The sequence below is a fragment of the Corylus avellana genome, chromosome ca11, assembly GCF_901000735.1.
Source record: "Corylus avellana chromosome ca11, CavTom2PMs-1.0".
Taxonomy (NCBI): domain Eukaryota; kingdom Viridiplantae; phylum Streptophyta; class Magnoliopsida; order Fagales; family Betulaceae; genus Corylus; species Corylus avellana.
The window spans coordinates 17,377,814-17,385,308 of record NC_081551.1 but is presented as its reverse complement, the minus strand read 5'-3'; positions in this window follow the sequence as shown (position 1 = coordinate 17,385,308).

Sequence of the window (7,495 nt, the reverse complement as noted above, 5' to 3'; positions counted from 1 at the left end):
TGTATATAAATAATTATATATAATTATTTCTAAATAATTATATATATACTTGCAGTACACTGCTGTTGGAGAGGGAGAGTGCATGTCGGACTAATAGAGACTGCCGGGAGGGAGACAACGCCGGCCGGAGTGCTCGTTTGAGAGAAAAACGAGAGAGGGAGAGAGGATTAGGCATACGTGCGCGCATGAGGAGCTAGAAGAAAGATTCTATGCCGGAGAGTGAGGAACACTGGAGTAGTGAGGTGTTGCCGGCCGGAGCAGAAGAGAGAAAAAAGAGAGAGTGGCGCGTGGGAGGAGAAGAAAAAAAAGGAAGGGGAAAAAGAAGAAGGGAACGCGCGTGATCCCGTTGAAAATTGGTAACATGCCACATGCCAATTTTTATAAACATCAAATTTTGAATTTCTACTAAAAGAAAAATATATATAGTTTTCTCTTTTTGGACAAGGTATTTTTTTTTAAAAAAAAATTGTGTCGGAAAAACATCTTTCAACTTGATATATAAAATTATCATATACTTATGAGAAATATGCCCTCTTTTAATGAATCACATTTTGTTCAAATAAAATTTTCTCCATATATATGTATGGCTCTTACAAACTAATTGGTTTTTTTTTATTTTTTATTTTTTATTTTATTTTTTTTAAATATATATACTTTTTTTGAGAGAATATATACACTTAAGATTAGGAAAACAACAGGCAACTCCGTGTGTATATATATATATATATATATATATATAGTCTAAATATTATTACTAAAAATCACAATGTTATTTTTTAGTGACATTATAACATTGGGAGTAAGTGGATCGATCTAGTTCATAATTGTTATATTAATTTGAATAGTTTAACTATCATTACAATATGATAAATATATCAAATGGAAAGCTTTATATACTTCGATAATATGAATAATTTATACTCGAGCAACAATTGGAATATATTATTATGAAATATAGCAAAATTATTATGAAAACTAAATAAATCATTTTAGTATATATTATAGAATTACTAATATAATGTTAATACTATAAATAATATTAAGGACAAAAATTAGTAATGTGTCATTTTAACACGTTACCAATTGGTAATGTGTCACACTGGTACATTACCAATTACGTTACCAATTGGTAAGGTGTCATTTACACACGTTACCAAATTAGTAACGTGGCAGTTTGACACGTTATCAATTGGTAACGTATTACATTTAACACATTACTAAAATATTTAATAACGTGTCACAAATTGACACGTTATTAATTGGTAACGTGTCAAAAAGTAATGAACAGTGGGTACGTTACAAATTGATAAATTTTTTGTAGTGACATATCTCTTAAAAATTAAAAGAAGAAAAAAAAAATGTCAATATCGTCTAAAGATAAAAATAAATTTTATAAAATAAAAAACCAAGGGATTTTTATTTTTTTTATTTTTTATAGTTTTTATCAAATTTATAAAAATATTTTTATCTTATTGAAAATTATTTACGGTCATTTTTATCTTTTTAATAACTTTTGGAGGGGGTTATTATTATTATTTTTAGTTTGAAAAGGCATTAACAATAAAATGATATTCTAAAAGGATTAGATGTACTTTTTCTTTCTGATTAACTTTGTTTAATTTTCGTTTCAAAGAGAAATAATCTTAAAGATTTTACAGGTAGTTGTGTCGCCCAACTTTCTGAGCAAAAGATTTTACGTACCGCAGAAACGTGGTAAAGATTTTAATATTCATTCTTAAACTGAGATTCTAGTACTTGTTGAAGGGTTTTCACACAAAGCAAAAGTTTTAATGGGATCATACGAACGAAGCTAGCATCGTGTACTTGCAGTCTTTTACAAAGGTTTATGTATGTTACTTGACAACGACATTGAAAAATGACACTACATATATATTCCGTATTCGTATTATATATTATGCCTCATATTTTGTTTTAAGTTAATTAGGCACAAATAAGTTAAGTTGTAGTAATTATATTTAAGGGATAAATGTATTTTTGGTCTCTATAATTTAGAATTTTGACAAATAATTTTATCAGCTTTTAAAAAGTAATGAATCGAGCATAGCAGAGTGGAGACAAATAGTTTTATCAGCTTTTAAAAAGTAATGAATCAAGCATAGCAGAGTGGGAGGCTCCCCGCCCCTTTCTATTTCCCATTTCACCCTCCCTTTTTCTGCCTCCACCATAGATCGATCAGGGTGCATGTGTCAATGATATTCGAGGTGATTTTTAGCAGCGCATGGCTGGCCGTTGGTGGCGTGTAAAATGCGTGAGGGTGTGTTGGGTTTTTGTTATTGTATTTTCGTTGTTTTTAAATAAGAATGTATTTTCTTTGTATCTGCTTTTAGTAGCAATTTATGGGATGGAGTTTTATTCATTTTCTTAGGTTTTGTTTTCACGAATCCTTAAGAATAACGAAATTGGTTTTCGGTCGGTCTTTTGTTTTCTTATGGTTCATTTTTTAAGAACATAAAAAATAATTGTCACTATAGTAAACACAGCGAAGGGATTGTGATTGATAAAGTACTAGTAGTGGAGATAATTAAAAAAAAAAAGAATCAAGGAACTGGCAATAGATAGAAACGTAATTCGCCAAAATTTGCTGTAGATCTAAAGTTAATTGAGACGGTGACTTTTCATAGATATTGTCTTATAATAGCCCGATAGGCTATTGTATATGTCAAAGATAATGTTTGAATTGTGAAGATTCTAAATCATATCTTTGGCATTGTATGAAGCATTTTGCCTAATTTAATTGTTATATCAATGAAGAGATAATTGGTTAAAAAAACAAAAAAAGTAATGAATCACTCTATGTGATAAACAACAAATAACAAAAATAGTAATTGTCATTAGAAAAGTTGATAAAATTACGTAGCATGAATCAAGCCAGATAGAGGGGAAGTGGCCAAACCACCCCCACTGGCTATTGCCATGTGCTTCCTTGTAATTACTTTGCACCTCTAAAGTTAATCAGTTAACAAACCTAGCCTTAACAAGCCGAAATTGGGCCAAAATGTCGACGAAAAAGGGTCATAAGATCTCAACCAATGATCTTGCATTCTTTCGGATTGATGGTCCATATCATAGAAGGTCGTTTGCCCAACCTATATTATCATATTGATGGTCTATATCATCTTATTAATATGAATGCATTCTCAAAGTCCATCCACTTAGATTAGGACTAAAAAAGGTCGTTCTTCAACCAAATTGTAAGGGTCATCAATTCTATGAGTTTAAAGTTTATCATTAGGACTTTTAAGTCTCTATAGGATAACGTGTAGTTTCGAATTTTGAAATTTGCTTGAGATATTCACAATAACTTTATTTAAAATAATGAAGTTTATTTTTTATTTGTTACTCTGTGTACTTTTTTTCTTTTTTTTTTGAATTGTTAAATCCGCTCAATTTTCTTTTCAGGTATAGTTCACCTAATGTGCTATGAGAATGGTTGAAATAAATAACATATAGTATTCAAATGTTAATTAATTATTGTAGCCTCCGTCGTGTTAAGATATTGAAAATCAGTTGCGACGAGATCATCCATCTATCCCTATTTAATATATTATATTATATGATATGATATCGGTCTATCATACTTCATACATGCCTTGTTCGGGACTCTTGTTATTTCTTTTGTCTCGAAAGATGTGAAGTACAACGGTGAGAACAGAAGCTGTTGTATATGATCCATTTTTGGGTACGTATCCAACAGAAACCTGTGTCCAGGGATGACACCAGGAAAGATTCCTCACTCTCCTTCTAAGCGAGTCTTTAAATTTAGTGTGTTTTTTTTTTTAAATGAAAAGCGGGCTACAATGTATGTAACGGTTAATGTCCCTCTAATATAACCAATTGAATATTTTTCGATTTAAATAAAATAAAAAGGTTCTTAATTCCAAGATCAGACACCGAGGAGACAATAACTCATAAAAGTACAAAAGATACAGCGAAGCACGAAAACAACCACAGAAAAACAACGGCTCCTCAAAACACCAGCACCGGCGGAAGACCAGAGGCGGTTGGAGGTTACCGAGGGACGAATTCGGCGTTGTTTGAAGTCAATTTGTTTTTGTTTATAGTACAAATACATATGTAAAATTTAAGATTCAGTTATGCGATACAAATTTCAAGCACTCAAAATATTATATATATATTTAAAAAAAAAAAAAAAAGATTCAAATTTGATTTTGAATTCACTTCCAAGTTTCCATATGTTATGATACAACGTATTTAATGTCCGTTTGGGAGTACGGTTTTAAAGAAATAATTTGCGTTTTTTAAATTAAATCGCAATTTTAGAGTGTTTAGAATTGTGATTTTAAAAATGCAAATTTTAAAATCGTGGAAAAATCTGCGATTTCTATAAGCTGACTAGGGGTGCTTATTTGAAAAAGTGCAAATTTAAACCAAAATCACGATTTCGCTTAAAACAATATTTGGCGCAATATTTACCTATTTGGTTATGAAACCGCAATTATATACTAATGTTATCCAAACACTCAATTGATAAAAAAAAAAAAGTATTTCTTAACTTGTTTTACTAAACGCTTGTGTGGTTTTAAAAAGTAGTAATTTCAAAAACACAATTTTTAAAAACATAATTTTTAAAATCTCACTTATTGAAATTGCACTCCAAAACGGCACTTAATTTGGCTGTTTTGGTCGCCGTTGAAAACCAAAAGGCCTATTGGATAATTGCTAGATATATTTGGTGTTATTCTCTACATATATTTTGTCAATTTTCTTTTTAAAAAATTATTATTAAATATGTGAAAGTCACGTATGGGTCTCACATATTTAATGATGGATTTATTTCATGAGAATAACTTCAATGAGGTCATGGCATAAATTGAGTATTTTGCATCCTCCAATCAGAAGCAGACATTTCAGCTTAAAACACCAAAAATAATATAACATTTCACATCAAATAATTTTCTTTGTATTGACAAAATACCCATTGATAAAATCACCGGATTCCACCTTTTTGGTTGGTTTTGCTGTAGTTGAGGGCTCGGATGTGAGTGATGGACGTTAGATTAGAAGAATTAATGAAAAATTTCATGAAATTTATTTGAATTAAAGTGTTTTTATCTTCATTGTATTTGGTATTTTTATTTGATTTATCAAATTTCTATTGAAGACTTTAAAAATAAGTTTTACTCCACATGTTGATAGAATAGATCGACTTTCTTTATCCATATTTTGTATAGAAATTGATAAGTGATAGGCAAAAGATAAAAACAAACATCATTAATATGGTGTTGTCCATATCTACATAATATTACAATAATGAATCAAAATCTCATATTGTTAAAATATCTCCATAATATTACAATAATGAATCAAAATCTCATATTGTTAAAATATCTCCATAATATTACAATAATTAATCAAAATCTCATGTTAAAATATCTCCAGAATATTAGAATAATTAATCAAGTGTTGTATCTTATTCATCCGAGTATCCTCAAGATTTTTCACCATATTCATGTGACTACAGGGCTGGCTCAAAAGGGTAAGTTCACTTTGGCCATTGCCTAAGGCTCTCAAATAGAAAAAGAAAAAAAAAGAGTATATATCTTAAAAAAATAAGATAGATGCTCTAAATATTAGTCAATAAATTAGGTTGACAGAAATTCCTCTAACCTAGTTTGAAGGAAAACTTTGTCGTCAAAGGAAATGGAATGGAAAATATCCGTTTAGTGTATTTTAAATAGGTAAAATTGTCCAAACAATTAAAATGACAATTTTATCCATCTAAAGTATACTAACTTGACACTCTGCGTTTCATTTGAAATTGAAAAGATCCTATTCCGCTCAACAGGTAAGTAATTTAAGCCATTGCCAAAAGACTCAAATAGAAAGAACAAAAAAAAAAAAATGTTCGAGAACAAGGAGGCCCTAAATATTAATCAATTAAAATTGTGAGTGCATTTTGTCCCTTCTCCTCTAAGAATCTTGAATTTTTTTTTTTAAAGCCAAAAAAAAAAAATTAAACTTTTTGTCAAAATGGTATTTTGACAATTTTTATAGTAAAAAAAGTTAAATAAATATTTTTAAAATTTTTTTATCAAACATACCAACATTTTGTTTAGCACAGTTTTTTAGTTACTAAAAATATTTTTTAAGTTCTATAATGCAATGCTCTCTATGTATTTTCTCTACGTGGTAATTTTATATTTTGGTACTTCTTTTTTGAAATGAGAATCTTTGCAATTTCATTAATAATAAGATTCAGAGAGCATAACAATACAGATATCAACTACGTACTATTTATGACCTCAACTTTTCCGCTAGCTTATGTACAACTGCGATTAAAGCACATATTTGCTCTTGGACAGACTAGATTTAACACATAAGTAGCTATATTTCCCAACCTTTATTTTCTTGCCGTGAGAGCTTTCTCTCACACCGATCTAATCCTCCTTACCCAATAGATCGCTCATGAGGGCAAATCTAGAGAGAAGAAAACTCATATTCAAAAACAAAAACACAAACAGCCAGCAAGCAATAGCAGAGACCGGGGTGAAGGAGACTATGCGTACTGGCCGACATTGGCGTGTGGCAGAGCAAAAACTGGTCGAGGAGAGTAGATCTAAGTTTGAAGACCTAGATCTAAAATCCCACCGATCTCAAGTAGGAGATGAGCAGCACAGCACAGTAGAAGATGCTGAAATTGCTGATCTCGTCGAAGAATACTTGACGAAAAAAAAAAATAGAAGAGGAGGGAGATGATAGGAGTGGGAGTAGAGGGGGACTGCTCCCTCCCTCTACTATTATATTTTGGTAGTTCGTTTCTACTTGCGTGAAAGATCTAGAGCCTATAAACAGTATAACCATACAAAGATTTAATTAGTAATTTTGCATCCTATAAAATGAGAAGAATATATCTAAAAAATAAATAAAAATTATTTAATTGACTTTGAACAATTAAATAAAAGACAAAAATGTGGGCATTGAATCTGCCCATTCCCGGGCGGGTCCTTTATTACTCTGCTGAATCTGGGCTGGATTATTTCCTTTTGTGCCTTTCATATTTATGGAAGTCAAGTCAATCCTGTTTTGAGTATTTAATATAATTGTGTAGAAAATTTTATTTTCATTATTATTATTAATGGAGTCAAAGGATTTTCTTTACATGAATGAGGACAAAGGATTTGTTTGAGATTGCGTTTAAGAGATTTAAAAGTGATTTTATCATTCAAAAAGTTTATTTAAAAAAAAAAGTATTTATTTGATAAATAATTTAAAAGCGTTTTTAATAGTTAAAAAACCTAAAAATGACCCAAAAAAAAAACGCTTTTGGAAAAAAAGCTTAAAAATGATATTTTTAACTTAAAGCAATTCCATACAAGTTGAGAGTGTCTGCGAGAATTTGCGTGAGAAGGCTCTTCGAGAGAGCGCTGGCTATATAAAGGAGACGAGCATTTTAAGAAGAAAACGCGCTCATAACGTATTTGCAATACGTGTTTACGTATACAAGCAAAGAGAG